The sequence below is a fragment of the Leptidea sinapis genome, chromosome 18 (genome assembly GCF_905404315.1).
Source record: "Leptidea sinapis chromosome 18, ilLepSina1.1, whole genome shotgun sequence".
Lineage (NCBI taxonomy): Eukaryota > Metazoa > Arthropoda > Insecta > Lepidoptera > Pieridae > Leptidea > Leptidea sinapis.
Window position 1 is genome coordinate 8786624 of NC_066282.1, and position 16678 is coordinate 8803301.

Sequence of the window (16678 nt, forward strand, 5' to 3'; positions counted from 1 at the left end):
AACAAAAATTAATACCTACCTTTAAAAGTAGAGTTAGTTATTTAATTGTGTCACAACATTATAACGGAATTTATAATTTCGAGCTTATATATGGTTATTTTTGGGGCCAATCTCCAGATGGCGCTAGTTTTCAAATAGACAGCTCATAATGCGTAGAGAGAGCTCAAGAAAGTTAGCCTCCCAGATTTTTTTTTTATTTTTTTTTTATTACATCGTTAGTTCGCCATTTGTTCTTGATTGTTCTCTATAAACATTTGTTTGTTCTCGATTTTTTTTTAAATTTGCAATTCATTAAAATTGGTTAGGTTAGGTTATGTTATGTTAGAACACTTAAAACAACGCACGAGCCGAGCGTAGCGTGCCGCGGCAGCGGCCGGCGAGTGCCAGAACCAAATAGTAGGCGTTTCCCCCCATTTTAATTAATTGTTTTTAAATTAACAACAAAAGAACAAACAATTATTTATAGCGAACAATTAAGAACAAACTACGCACTAACGATATGCGATATTGAAAATTCAAAAATAGAAAAAAAAAATTTTTGGGGGGCTAAGTTTGATGAGCCCGTAGAGAGGGCTCTCTTTTCCCTATATATTATTATACTCTTTGCTATAAACTTTATGCTAACATTAGGTTCGCCGTACGACACTCTTGATTCAAATCACAGAGTAATGTGTATTCAATTGGAATCATCATTCATGTAACAGTGTAACTAAAAGTACTCTGTGAAGTGTGTGAATGTAACTTGTAAGTACTAACTACTAATAATTAGTAGTACTATTATATATTCTGTGGTAGTACTCGGGTTAAGTTGAACGTAATCGTTAGAGTAAATAATATATTATTCTTTGATAAGGATGCTATTCTAGCAGTTCCAAGTACTTTACCAGTTTTAGTTGAGTAACTGTTTACACGTGAATTCATACTTTAAGTAATTACTAATTAGAGTTACGTTGCACACAAGTTTCAACAAGTTCTACCTACTCTTAACTTTATTACACTTTTACATTAGTCGAGTAGCCGGTGAACTGTGAAGTGAGTGGAGGTAGTGGCAGGGGTGGTAGAGTAGCTTACCCGCGGCCAGTTCTACAGCACACTGAAAACCGTAGATAAGCGGTGGGCGATTATGAATGATTGCTATAATCGAATTATTTTGTATTACTAATGTATATAATCGATTGTAAAATTAGTAACCAACTTATTTTCATAATAATAATAAATAAATAAAATCATTTTATTGCAGGTCACGGACCCATATAAAACATATTTTCGTTTAAGTAGGTAGCAAAATATTTTAAAAAGTAAATGGAAATAATTTATATTAATTAATTAATATAAAATTAAAGGCACTTAAAATAATTAATACACATTTTACGTTATGGATCTGGTGTATTGTTGTACACTGTGTTTTACAAACACTGGCCCTTGGCCAGTGTTTGTAAAACACATTGTCAAGGGATGCCATAGCGACGACTTTAATCATCTTATTATTAGAATTACGGACAGTTTCCTAGAAACCCGCTATTCTATTCCATATAATGGCGTAGTAGTCCGGGACTCCAGCGTCAGCGAACATGCCTGACGCGCTACAATAACCCGGCATTTTTAATAAAATGCGAAGGTCATCATTATATTGTACCCTGAGGATGTTAAAGGATCTTTTGGTGTAGTTGATCGATAATTGTGAAGTATAAAAACTTAACTTAACTTTAACATCCTCAGTGCACCGAGACAATCAGCGAGCGAGCATGTTGCACCGTATTGCCAGTGACCTTCGCTCTCGTTCTATGTCAAAGTCGTCGCTCAGGGACCCCGTCAACATGTGTCCGAGATACCTGCTTCACTTGATGATATCACGGCGCGGAGTCCTTATTGTTTTACTCGTCCGTGGTATAGGTATGTGTAGCTATTGCATTAAAAAGTTATCAAAACACGATAACAGATGGCGGTACTTTGTCTTTCTCATTGTTGAGTTGTTGAGTTAGGTCTCTAGTACCTATATAGGTACAAAGTTAAGGTGCTCTGTGTTTCATACATTCGCATTTCGCTATTTTCTAGAGACTAGAGAGTTCAGAGTTGCGCTAGGCTGATCGAAAATGACCAAAACAAAGAACAAAGTTTGTTGTGAAATATGCCGCCTAAAGACCAGTCGAATAGGAGACGAAAAAAGAATATTCATGGCCAAATTTCCGCTGGATGAGGCTAGGTGAGAACAGAAAATCAATTTATTATTCATTATTACAACCTTCCCTGCTATAGGTAACTATTCTATATACTTCTTTAATATAAAAGTAAATAATAGTGCTAGTAGTATATACCATCCATAAATTTAGAACTCGACGTTAAGTATTATAAAAAGTATATTTTGTAAGAAAATTTGAAATGTTTTGGTTTTCCTTCTGATTTACAAAACCATATACCTGGCAGAAGTACAATTTGCATTGTTGTCACAAGGAAGTTAGCATTTTTGGTATGAGGTCTGAATGCATGTATTGCAAATGTTTCTAACCCCTGATACACATGTAAAAGAGCAGTGCTTTAAATGATGAAAATAATTGTTGAAATTAAAACAAACTGTTTTATATTTCCAGATGCAGGAAATGGGTAGCAGCAACTGGAAATGAGGATCTAATCCATTTGCCCATTGAAAAACTGCACCAGTTGAAATACATATGTGGCCAGCATTTTAGGCCAAGAGACTTTAAGAAAAAAAAAACACAACTAAGAAAAACAGCTGTCCCATCTATTAATATTTCTTTAAACCCATTGACAGATGAATTAATGAAAGACTTTCCATTACACTTACAACAGATTACACTTTCAACAGATCATGAATATTCTTTAAGAGGTAGGCTGTTTGATAGATTCTGTCTTAGTACCTACATAAAGACTTAAAAGTTAAATAATGGATGTAATAAATAATCTAATTTTTTGTATACAATTGTAGTATTATATAGTAGTTTTCCCTGATGAATTTTAGTGTATTATTCTCACCTGACATTTTATACTTATGAAAATTCCTTAAATATTTTAGAGGCATCATCACCACCACAGGAAAGCATATCAAAAGAACAACAAAATAATGAGAACATTGCCTCAAGTTCAAGTAAGTGTTTAAAAACTTTTTTGATTGTTATTATGGATTAAGTGACACCTACAAGAAATAGACAGATTGTTTTGCTTGATGCTGCACTGCTGGCCTCAATTATATGCTAGATTTAAGCATTATATCTAGGCTGGCTTAATAGAGTATTTCTGATCTTGATTGTACAACTTTTTTTTTCATCTAAGTCGGATCTGCGATCAGTCACAAGACTATAAGCGGATGAGTTGGGTGAGTATGACGTTTAGACGAAGAGACCAGTGTCTCATCTGCCTTCCTATAACACATCCTTCCTTTTCAGCCTTTTCATCGCTCTGGGACGGATTAGGAGATCATTAGCCAGGGTATTTGGGTGAACCGAGAGGCGATCAGCATATTTCCTTTTAAATTTATCAATTTCCGACTGAACACTGGGAACTCCATGATATTGATGGATCTCGTCATTTCTGGAAAACCATGGGGCACTTGTGATGGTACGCAGGATGTTGTTTTGTTGTTTTTGGATGAGAATGATGTTGCTTTTGCTGGCAGAGCCCCACAGTGGAATTCCGATAATATAGGTCCAGATGGGCTTCAATACAGCATTGTAGATTAGAAGCTTAATGTCAGTAGACAGGACAGAGTTTCTACTCATGAGCCAGTGAAGGTTTCAGAACCTATTATTAATTTCATCCCGTTTCTTCTTTATGTGAGAAATCCAGGTGAATCTTCTGTCTAAGTTAAAGCCTAGGTATTTCACTTTCTCAGAATCTGGTAGAACATCAGAGCCAAGTTTGACAGGAGGGCAATTTCCCCTTCTTAACGAGAAGGTGATGTGGTTCGATTTTTGAGCACTTGCCCGAATGCGCCATTTATTGATCCATGCATGGGTCTCGTCTAAAAGGTGTTGGAGCTTATTACTAGCTATTCTTATAATGGTTCTACATTAATTTTTTATGTAGTTGTGCATACTTTATCAAATGCCCCTTTGATGTCTATAAAAGCAGCAAGTGTTGAAGCATTGTTTGTGATATTTGTTACTTATTATTTTTATTTTCAAAGTCTCAACTCTTGTGATCTGCATTTTGTATATTATTCATGTTGTTCAGGGTGAGGTTGTTATATTTTTGGTGCCCCATACCTTAGGTGTATATTTTATAGTCTTTGCAGCATTTTCAGTAGGAATTATATTAGACTTATGACCTGAAAGCCTTTGGCACATTGTCCTGTCTCCCTGGTTTTTGTATGAAAACTATTTTCACTTCGCTCCCTTCAATGAAAAATGTCTCTAAAGTTGGTCCATTCTGTCATTTATGTCATTGGCACATAATTACATTTCTCAGGCAACAGGGATATACACATGTTAACGAAAACTATATTGGAGTAAGTTAATAGTTTAAGTGTTAGCTTTACATACAAACCAAACATGAATGTCCGATATACAGCAATGACTCACAATTGTACAGGTTTGTTTATATTTGCTTCTGTGAATGTTTTGTAAGTAAATGCAATAAGGTTAATAAAAAACTCTTCGAGTATGTGATGGGAAGAAATGTGTATGTATTTCTATAAATATAATGTTTAATATTCATATATATTACTTTATATGAGTATTTGGACTAATGTCTTCCTATCGGTTCACAAACAAAGAGTAATATTAAAAATATTCCAAATAGTATTATACAGGATGGCGCAATAGAACGTGCATATTTAAAATATTGATTAAAAAATAAATACAAAAGGTATAGTTAAAATAAAACTGAGGTATTATTAAGAAATAACTAAAGTTTATTTTTTAAAAATAACATCGTCTAAATGATGACCCTCTCTACGACGACACTCCTCTAATCGCAAACGGAAGTTATTGAAAACTTTCTTCAGTAATGCTGGTGTAATTGCTGCCATTTCACCACGGATATTCTCCTTGAGCTGATCGATATTTTTCGGATTATTGCTGTAGACTTTGTTCTTGAGGTATCCCCACAAAAAAAAGTCAGGAGGCGTCACGTCTGGACTACGTGGGGGCCATGGGATATCACCTCTTTTCGAAATCAGTCTGCCAGGGAAAATCTGTTTCACAACCGCCATGGAGTCATTTGATGTGTGAAAGGTATCTCCGTCTTGTTGAAACCAAGTCCTAGAATTCACTATTCTTGAATTTTCAAGCTCTGGAGCCAAAAAACCTTCCAACATCGCAACATAGCGTTCGGTATTAACAGTGACATTTTGCCCCCGCGCATTTTCAAAGAAAAACGGTCCAATTATTCCTCTACCAGAGATTGCTGCCCATACTGTCACTTTAGGACTATGCAGTGGTTTCTGGTGCTTGAGTTTGGGATTCTCACCGTTCCAGTAATGACAATTTTGATGGTTTACGAACCCATTGATGTGGAAGTGGGCCTCATTTGAGAAAAGGATATTGTCAAAATTGGAAAATCGATTAAGCGTTTCATTAGCAAATGCGAGCCTTGCTCCGAAGTCAGACTCTTTCAATTCTTGTGTTAACTGCAGCTTGTAAGGATGCAGTTTAAGATCCAAGTTTAAAATTCGTTGCAAACTTCGTCTCGATAAGTGTAAGACAGACGATCTCTTGCGAATAGACATTTGTGGATCTTCTCGTACAGACTGCATAACTCTCTCAATATTGTCGTCGGTCCTAGATGTTCTTGCTTGTGGTTTAAACGTTGAACCAGTCTCTTCAAAACGCTGTACCCATATTTTAATTTTATTAGCACTCGGAGCTTCACTAATTTGCCGTAGTCCATATTCAGAACAATATAAACGCCTAGTAACGATGTTTGAACGAGAGTTCTCGTAAAATGCGCGCACGCAAACGCGCGACGCTTCCCGTCGAAGTGACTCATAGTGACTAAAACTCCATGAGCCCGCCTACCCAACGATGCAGACTCCCCCCGCCCGCGCACTTTCTACCCCGCGAAAAAAGATGATGCAATATGCACGTTCTATTGCGCCACCCTGTATTATAACATATCAAGAATAAAAGAAAGAAATACTTAATAACTTTTTTAAGGTCTGTGCCAGGTACTTTTGTTTTTTATTTTTTCTTTTAGGATTCATACTATTTGTGGTCGGTCATTTTCAACAATATTTTAGAACCATCTACATTACACCAGTAAAGTATTACTAAAGAATGACTAGGTAAAGAGAACATTGCCTGAATACAAATTTATATTTCTAAATACCCAACCAAGAAAATCTCTAAAATCCAAAAGGGTTTTTAAAACATTTAAGATTGTATTTTTATTATTAAATACTTTATAGCGTCTTAGCATAGAACTTTTCTTGTATAGCTGAGTGGTTAGCGATCCTACCTACTAAGCTAGAGGTCCCGGGTTCGAATCCTGGCTTGCACCTAGCAAGCATTTATGGATGTTTGTTTCCGAGTCATGGATGTTTATATGAATTTATATATGTTTTAGTAAGTATATTGTATTAAATATATCATTGTCTTGTAACCCATAACACAGGCTATATTATATGCTTAACTTGGGGCAAGATAATTTGTGTAAAAAAAGTGTCAATATTATATTATATTATTATTTTCTCGTTTTCAGAATCCTCAGCAACAACCAACAAGCCAGTAAATTTAAAGTACCGATCTCGAAAAAAAATATATCTAAAAATTAAATTAAGGCGAATTCCAAATTATGAAGAGATAAAATCAGAAGACGAAGATTACTTCAGTGGTGAAGAGCCATATTTTTAGCGATTTGCCTTATTTATTAGGCACTCACTCGATTATTTACAAAAATTGCCTTAAGCTTAAATCCTTGAGCTGACTTCTCCCTATGCCAAGAAAAATAAAAAGAAACATACATGGCGTTATTTTATTTGATGAAGTTGCAATGAAGAAACGTTTGATCTATAATGCCACAAATAAGGAAATGGATCGGAATGAAGAAGGCCATAGAGAAAATCAAGGTCATGGAGGTGGATGTTTAGATAAAGTTGCAAAACACCACAGACATGGATCCAAATAGATGCCCCGAGTGTACATAGATACTTCGCGTGTCAAAAAGAGGACCTTTGACGCTTTCATTTTATTGTTTAGGTACTAGTTGATCCGACAGACGTTGTTCTGCATATAATAAATAAAATTTAATTTGTCAATAATATATCATAACATCAAAAATTACTTCGTAAAATGTGCACCCTGCTGTCGTAAGGAAATTGTTTCACAGCAGAACTGTCAAACCGTGCGTCAATAAATTCTCCCATAGGACGTAGGGACACATCAAAGGAAAAACAAATTTGTTGTTTTTATTTAATTTAGCAGCACTTTCCTATTTATTCACCTTTTAAACCTTCTCTGGACTTCCACAAATAATTCAAGACCAAAATAAGCCAAATCGGTCCAGCCGTTCTCGAGTTTTAGCGAGACTAACGAACAGCAATTCATTTTTATATAATATATAAAGATTATGATTTATAATACATTGCCGATTTTAGTAATAAGCATTACCGACTATTGATGTAATGAAAACGTCAACTAATGATGAGGTGAGTGGCTAAACGTTAGGCTCGATGCACTGGCATTGCATGGCATGGCATTTACAACGTCACAGTAGGTACAAAAAAAGGGCACGCTTGGTTTTCATAGAGGCGGAGGGATTTGCATTGTCTATGTGGATCTATGTCTGTGCAAAACACGCTCTAGTATTCATGCTCCGAGATCTCAATAAAAAATAAAACACCCAACTCCAGTGTAACTCTGAAAAATTATCTGTCACCATTGAAACTGTCATTCGAAAGATTACTTATTTTATTTAAGTACTTATTTTCATGTAAACTATAGCAAGTTTTACCGTTCTTAGTTTAGACTTACAATATACTAGGATATAGATGAACAGAGAGTGTGAGAGAGACGAACATCTCTAACGGAGATACAGCAAGATAGAAAAGGACAGCGAATCTTATTGTTACTATAAAACCGATTTTGATTGGCAAGTTGTAAACAGTGAGCCTCGTTTGGCATTAGCTTCTTACAATTTTGAATAAAACCACCAATAAAAGTGAAAATATTTTTTTTATGATCGATGCGGGACTCGAACCCACGACCTCCAGCCAACCGTTTAGATTTGCAAGAGCGACATAATGTCGCTCTTGCAAATATATATTGCTATATACATATATAGTCAATATCCTAATATGCAATTATTGGCGTTGAGCAGGTTATCAACTGATAAATAGATCCCGTAGATGAAGCCACAACCTCAGAGTTGAACAAAGCATACAAGATTGTAAAAACGATACGTCACTCGAACGGTTTGTTCAGTTGGAAAGAGCGCTCGCACGGAACGCGAGAGGTCGCGGGTTAGTTCCGCATTGTTCATAAAATTTTGTTTTCAGTATTGTATTGTGTAATTAATCCCAGAAGATAGGGCTATCACTTTAAAACAAAGCAAATTGTTTAATACAACTAGCTAACACACATATTTAGCAAATCGTTATATAAATCATATAATAATGTTCCAATTTATAATTCATTCTATTGCCGTAATTCCTTCTTCATCCGTACAAGTGTCAAATTTAATGAACTTACAAATGCTTACCCCCAAATTGACTTGTTTTTAACTAAATCTAGTGCAATCTGGCAATTACGGGCCTACCATGAACTCTTACTGCGATTCAATTGACAACCTAAAATGAACTGCTTTGCTATTTCGTACCACGACGTGATTAGAGCTATCTCATTTAGGTTGACGTCAAATTAAAAAAAAAGGAAAATTTTATTGATGAAAGATGAGATGAGAATACTTAAAATTGAATTAATGAATTTAAAAAAAAATACTCTGTGCTCCTGTCAAATCAAACATCAATGGTGCGTTCATAACTCGTTATTTTTACGAAAACACCTAAGCATACATTTAATTTGTAAATCAAAGAACTATATTTATTTATATTACTATTATTTAATAAGTACAAAAAAGGGCTTAATGGTTTATAATTTGACGCTATAAAGCGCAATTTTAAAATGTATTTTTATTATTTTCTATGCAAAAATCCGCTAAAATCATATCATTTTAGGTTTCGAAACGCAACGCATATGGTTCGAGTACGAGAGACAAACTTATGCAATGACTGTAGAGCGTCATCTCTTTCTCACACGGCGGACCACAGATAAATTTATTTCGTTCATTCTTCATATGCGATCCAAAAGGCATTTCATGGTACGAATTTTAGCGATTCAATTTAGGTACCTAAACTGAACTGCATCGGAATCGCATTGCTTATTTAAATTTGATGGTAGGCCCTCTGATAACCAGATCATACTTTCTCCCTGAAGTATCGAAGTATTCTTTCATTAAAATTACTAACTTAATAATGTAAAATAAATTACAGTTAATTATTAATAATAACTAATTAACTGTAATTATATTTTGTAAATGTAAACTTCTTGCTGTATCTTGAACCCCGTGTAAAATACTAACAAAAATGTAGTTATTATATATTAAAATAAACACTAATTCTAAAAAAAAATCTATAATTAGAACTAATGTAATATAATGTTAAATCTCGAAACTCTATTTTTTAAACTAATTAGAATCATGTATGTGAAAAGTAGTATATGGCTTTTTGTTATACAAATAGATGTCAACATAGTCTAAATAAATAATTAGTAACATATTAAAGGGCTGTCACGTTGTCTATAAGTTAGTATATTCTACGTCTATAGTTCTTAGTATGGTATATGGACCTAGGTCCCACAAATAAGGTTTACTGAAGACTTGAAGAATGGGCTCCCGGTTCTGCACGTCTTTGAATCGATCACAAAGGTGGTGAATTAGTGCTGGAGAGTAAACGGGGAGAGTAAAAATAAGGGCAGTTTGCTGCAGAAATAATATGAACAACACAGTATCCGCCATTTTAAAAGTACACGCAGAAATTGAAGGAAAAACAGAAGAAAGTACAGAAATAATTTATTGTCGAAGAGATCCATTAAAAAAGTGATACGTTAATTATCAAAATGTTTCAAAACAAAGTGTTTTAAGTTAAATAAAATATTTATAGCTGTTATATTTGTTTTTTTTTTCAAAGACAGAAAAAGATGGCCATCTTTCTCAATGATATCAAGATATGGCCATATTTTCCATCCAGCTCATATGTGCAGAACACAAAAATACAATGGTGGATTGTCTTCTACAGAAGTTAACTTTGTTTATAATCTGCAATGATTGTCGAATGGCAAATAGATTCTTTGCATTAAATGAAGAATCTTCTGCGGACTTTGCTAAGATTCAGCTGCAAAGCCCTGGAAAATAAAATAAAGACTTCTAGCATTTTACGTTTCTAGGCTCAACTGTTTCGGCCATGCGTGGTCTAGTCTGTCGTAAGAATTTTGTAAAGTAGATGTAGAAACGATAAACGACACAGGTGGATACAGTTGTGGTACAAATAACGTTACAGGTACAGAATAATTACGCAGACATACAGATACACAGTAAAAAGATTCGATCGTAAATACATAGTGAAATAATATTGCATATTTTATTTACTTTACTTATTTTCACGTAATCTACAGCGTCATAATTTATATACAACAATATAAAAATATAGAGTAGAAGAATAAACTATAGCTAGTTTTACGTTCTTAGTTCATACAATATCCAAGCGTATAGACGAACAAAGAGTGTGAGAGAGAAGAACATCTCGAACGGAAAAACAGCAAGATGGAAAAGGCAAAAATCATTATTATAATATAAAGTAGAAGAATCAACTATAAAAAAATTTTAGCTGCTTTCACAGCATCGTTTACTTATCAAGGGGTAATGCTTAAGGTGCGTACATATCGCGCGTGGCAACGCGACGCGAACATTGTCGCGCTCGAACGTGCCGCGGGGTCGCTGTCGGTTTTTGAGACCGCTTCAGAGGAGCTTCTGTCATTCGTGCGCAATAAACGGTCTTAAGTAGTATTGGCGCCCGCAGCGAATACGTAAAATGGCCAATTGACAATAAAATAGACTGTTTTGATACTCGAAAAAGGTATTGCAGGCTAGTATGGAAGGAGGAGGTGCCAGAAATTTTAAAGTTATTGCTAATTTGGTTTACAAGAATGAACTGGTCTGTCTAGTTGCCGCGAGCTGTTAAAGCTGGATCGCTGCGCGCGGCAATGTGTTCTACTAATTTTATATCAATATTGGCTCGCGCGGCAAAGGAAGGTCAACTTGGCTCGAACATGGGCTCGCGGTACTGCCGCGCGTAATTTGTACGCACCTTTATATCTTACACCTCGGATATCTAAACAAAATAAACAACGTTTGGTATAGATACTTTACACAATTTAAATAGGTATTAATAATGGCACTTTGACATCACTTTGCAAACCACAATTACTTAATCGTATAACTATTAGCTTATAACTGAACAATTTGGGTTTTTCGCCATTTCATTTGTAGGTACCTACTTTTTAATTTAATGAAAACAGTTTATTGCACTTAAAATACATTTGTATTATTATTCAAATGTTTAGAGTTTTCTTTAGTGTTAATTCCGCCAGTACTTGTCTTTAAACAATTCGATACGTATTTCGCCTCTTCACGAGGCATCCTCAGGAGATGTTGACTCGTCAAACTCTGGCACAGACATCGTCTCGTGCCAGAGATTATGTACTTATTGATATGTGCTATATAATCCTATTTGTTTTAATATATTTTCGGACGGGGAATTTCAGGGGGTATATACTTGTACAAAGAAGAATGCATAAAAGTACAACTGGAGAACAAATGATCTAAGTTTCCATCATCAATCAAGGCCACAATAACAAAGAGAATGGTCCCTAATTCTTAGTTTACCTAGAAAAATTGGCTCTATTACCTATATATTCTTTGGCGCTGGCATGGTTTAGACGTAAGAGGCTCAAAGTTGTACAAACCACATGAGTATTGGTAAAGTTAGACAAAAATTTCTCATACTTGATACATGATTTGGACCTGAAACTTTGTATTACAAAAATAATCGTTAAATACAATAAGATATTATAGATTCACAGAAATAAAATCACTTAAAATTCAAATATTTCATTTAACCACGTCCACCACGACCACCTCCAAATCCTCCACCACGGCCTCCAAAACCTCCACCACGGCCTCCGAAACCTCCGCGGCCTCCGAAACCTCCTCCGCGGCCACCAAAACCCCGACCACCAAATCCCCTTCCTCCAAACCGTCCAAAACTTCCATAGCTGCGTCCCACTACGATGCCTGCACCAAAAAGTCCACCTGGTACGATGGGTAAAGGTAACCGACGACGGTAATACGGATCTGAAAATATGGTTCATTAAATTCATTTGATCGTGAAGATTTTGTTAAGAGCTGAGGTCAGCTCTAGCAAAAAAAGTGAAAGTGGACGCAAGGAAGCGCCATAAATGGTGCATGGAAACCCATTACCTACAACAATACGACATGGATTCTTTCAAATCAACTATGGAAATTCCCAATTAAACTATAGAATGCGCTTCCTTTTGCGGTGGTCACAAGACAATATTACATGGTTATCCTTAAAAAAAAACGTACACATTAAGTACACACCGGCAAAGTTCCTGTGAATCCCCTGGTGTTGCAAGAGAATGTGGGCTGTGGTGGTTCATATCAGGTGATCCGTTTACGCTCGTCTGTACTTCTCAGTCCTCTTCCATAAAAAATAAACACAGCGGCACAGTAGATACGTATGTCTACTATGACAGCGGGCAGACACTTGTCATAATAGCTAGTATTATGAGTAGGTGATTTTGATGCACTTAAATCCTAGGATCTATTGTAGGGGGCACAATAGATCCTATGCTTGTGCTTACGACTACCGTCGACTTCCTATGTCTAATAAAGAAAATAAGCTGTGGAAAAATCGAGGCTACTGACTAGGAAACGTGTGCCGGGTTTTAAACTATATTCTCAAGACTTAAGAAGCGTAAGATCCTCAAAGGGTCCTGGTAAGGCACGTCCTCTGCTTTGAGAGGTATTTTAAGACACCCCAGCCTGATGCTGGCAATGGCCTCGCATTCCTGCTTCGCAGCAGAATCTGCACAGATTTGATTCACTGAGACCCATTCTCGCTAGGTGCACATTCAGCTTGCAGTGGCCTGAGAGGAATCCCGTGAGGGCTCTCAGTTGTCTCCTGTCCAAGCTTATGCCTTGTTTAGCACGCTTACGTTGATATTAATAATAGTTAAGAACCCATCAATCCTTGTAAAAATCTCTTAGGTTTTTTAGGGTAATTTTATAGTAAAAATACTGTTGCAACCTTCTTCTAATAGTTTTGACTTTTGATCAATAATGCAAACATACAACATCATAATTCTTGAATTATTTATATTAATTACCATAATATGGGTCATATCCAAACTGGCGCTTTACACGATTGTGAATCCGATCTGCATCTACAGTGGAGCCAGTTTTAATGATTGGATCTGTAAAGTTCCTTTTTAGCAGATAATTCCCGATATTCTTTTCATCCAATAAATTTGAGACGGCTGTATTTCCATTTCCGATATTTGCTGGATATGCCGTTCTTGAGCTTACATCAGTGCAATATACGATTATTAATATGGCATAAAACTTCTGAAAATCAAAATAATAAATTTAATTGTGAACATCACCAACAAATTTATATCTACGTTTTGAGATCTGCGTCGGTAAGGACTTAGCACATTTTTGTTCTCATTGTATCAATAACAATAATCGTTTTGAGAAAAGTAAAGGTCCGAAGCACCCGCAACCGGCGAGCATGTATGAAAAGAGTAATGAATGTAGAGGAAGCGCGTGAGGTTAGTAAGGATAGCAGCAAGTGGCATTCTATTGTCTCTGCCTACCCCGACGGGAACAAGGCGTGAGTGTATGGATGGATGTTTCAATAACACATTTACACAAATTAAATTTGAAAACAAAATTTATAAACGATGCGGTACTCAAAACTAAAACCTTGAGTTGGAGCCGAGTGCAGGGTTTTCAGACTATTCAAAAATAAATAACGGCAGCTGTGCGTATAAAATTTAACGCAATTCTGATAGTGATATTAACATAAATGTTGATAATATTACACATTCAACAAACATGTAGTATTTTAACTTCCCGCTTGAAAATTTTCAAGTGTGTGTGGATGTAAGTAAACCTCTTAAACTTTTGAACGGCTCGACTGATTTTGAATACAATTCGGACCGATTGGAAATCTCAAAACAACTACGAAAACAATTTTATTTAATAGTTTTAAACAGTTTTACTGATCGACTGATAACTGTGTGAAAATTGGTTTATTCATTCAAAAGTAATTGCGGTGAAAAATGTCTAAAATAGGGTTTTATCAGACTACAGAAAACATAACAGCTTATTCTGAGCTTGAAGAGCTGAAAATAACACTATAACAGAGGCATCACATGACTGTTTTGGACCTCATAAATTGTCGAATTTATACATTATATTATAAATTCAAAAACCGAAAATACATTGGCACGTGGCGGGCGAGGATTGAAACAGAGATCAGTGGTGAGAGTCAACAGTTAGCTGGTTTTTATTTATTTAAAAGGCTACATATTAACTATATCTGAATAAATTAAATTCACAATATGATCTATAGAGATATCAATTTTAATAATAATAAAATTGAAAGAAATACTCACCATCTTGATGTAACAAACGATGTTTTTCACAAACTAACCAGATCATTATAACCATACTGCACCTTTTCATATTATTTTGTAGTGTATCGCTAATTGGTGACTCATAATATTTTCAGCGGCCGAGACTTATGCTATTGACGGGAATCATTAACATCGATATTATTGGCTTGTCATAGGAAATACCATCCACCGAATCATAAACACGTAAATTTCCAAACATAAGAGTGTCATTGAGAATAAAACGTTTATCGTAAAAAGTAATATCGAAGGAAATTAAATTTATAAAAGTACTGAAAGATTTTTTTTATCAGCTTGCTATGTTGCTTGTGGCTTTATATTTGTTATCTTTTTCAAAATTATCTATAGCTTTAAGTTGTAAACAAAGAATGTATGTTATACCCGTTATGCATGTTGAGTTAGCCTTTAACGGCCGTTCCCAATATTCAGTCTCTCTTGAGATAAAAATCGTAACTATCGTTGACTTTTCTGTCCCAATAAACTTATCGACGGTAACTCACCTTATCCGTACACGCCGTCTGTCAATGGGACGACGTATACCAGCGATAGAAGTTTGTATGGAAATTGCAATTCACGCGTCCCAATGTAACGCGATAAGAATGACTTAGGTATTGGGTATATACAGCTTCAGATTATTGACAGTAGAAGGTAGTAATAAGTAGCGTGAACTTAAAGTAAGTTAGCGTTGAATTCAATAAGAAACAATATTTTAATTGACATTCATAAGTGTCATTTCCGTGAATGAACCTACATGAATAAAGTCTTTTTGAATTTGAATTTCATTTATCTCCTACCTGTATTATTCTGTTACCTACAGGTAGTATATTGGGAACAAATACAAAACTATAACAAAATTATAACATAATTTTTAATTGTGTCCATAGATTAGGTTGTATGCACGTTGGCATCCTAATAAAAAAAAAATAAGATTTAATAGGCATATGGCGCCACGACAAAAGAATATCACATAATTCCGATCATTATATCTATTATATTGCCTTCATTATATACAGCTTCGGCGCATAAATTACACCTAATTTATTTATTTATAGGACAACCAGTAGTTGTCACATTCTAATACGCTTAAAATGTATCAAATATTAACAAATAATGATAATTTACAACATATACAACAATAATGTACAACAAATTAAGGTGTCACAACATGCACAGTCTTTGCTTCCGTGACACCAAGAAAACAATTATATAAAATAAAACAAAAATTATAAAATCAAGATACGAATTTGAAAAGAAGAAAAAAAAGAAGAAGACCATCAATCATTTGGCGCCTAACAATCTCGTAATATATTTTTTAAACAAAACGTAAAGAACAACTTTGAGCAAGTATAACATTTTATTATTGGAACATTTACCTACTATTTTATCTTCTTGATGAGTTGCCGCATGGTACGGTCAATCAAATTAATTGCTCGCCACGCCACCACAAACCAGAGGGATTTGGGAGTTAAGAGTCTGGACAGCGTTCCCTGGTGACGCGCCTTGTATATGTTCGCACGTTCTGAGTGTTTGGTGACACTCATCTGCTGGGTCTAACCCTTTGGTACTCGTATGTGTGGATTACTGTTGGATATCGCTTCCCTCTAAAACTTTCGTACCTTCTCAAGAGGCTTAATCTAGCAGTCTTATTCCTGCAGTGGACTGCTCGTGTGGACTATCATAAAGTAGACGAGCAAAAAGAGAAACAATAGTTCCACATCCCATTCGAGAACCTGGGACAAAATTATATGCATTGATATCAACCTTACAGCAAGAATAGACCCGATTTTTATAAACAAACACTCCAAGGCCCCTTCAGATGACTCTACATTTTTTTTTTCAAAAAAATAAAGGACGAGACGAGCAGGACGTTCAGCTGATGGTTATTGATATGCCATGCCCATTACAGTGCAGTGTCGCTCAGGAATTTTGAAAAGCCCAAAAATTCTGAGCGG

The 16678-nt window shown here is 35.4% G+C and overlaps 1 long non-coding RNA gene across 1 annotated transcript; it reads right to left on the reverse strand.

Annotated features, from left to right (window-relative positions):
* Positions 1-7844: 7844 nt before the first annotated feature.
* Positions 7845-16118, reverse strand: LOC126969613 (uncharacterized). The gene is made up of 4 exons (XR_007730426.1): positions 16104-16118; positions 14709-14839; positions 13416-13653; positions 7845-12360 (listed from the first exon to the last, which is right to left on the reverse strand). It is a non-coding gene; the product is annotated as an uncharacterized LOC126969613 (long non-coding RNA).
* Positions 16119-16678: the final 560 nt, after the last annotated feature.